Source organism: Crocuta crocuta, unplaced genomic scaffold, assembly GCF_008692635.1.
Source record: "Crocuta crocuta isolate KB4526 unplaced genomic scaffold, BGI_CrCroc_1.0 scaffold64, whole genome shotgun sequence".
NCBI lineage: Eukaryota > Metazoa > Chordata > Mammalia > Carnivora > Hyaenidae > Crocuta > Crocuta crocuta.
In genome coordinates, this window is record NW_027530640.1 from 10,064,922 (window position 1) to 10,065,197 (window position 276).

The following is a 276-nucleotide window of genomic DNA, read 5'->3' on the forward strand; positions in this document are numbered from 1 at the left end:
CGCCCGACAGCCCCGCCGCCTGTGGCCCGGCAGGCAGCCGGGCAAGCGGTATCCGCTGCTCAATGCAGGGCTGTAGTAAGCTTTCAGGCTCAAGCCGGTGAAAGCTACTAAGGGCACTGAGGATGCAAAGCCAGGAAGCCAGCTTAGAGGCGTCCTCAAAAGGAGGGTCGCCAGGCCACCTAGGTTAGAATCACCTTGGTGGAGGGAGGAGAGGGCTTCTTAAAAATGCGGATTCCTGTCCGGTGCTCCAGACTTGCTCAATCAACATTCCTTAGG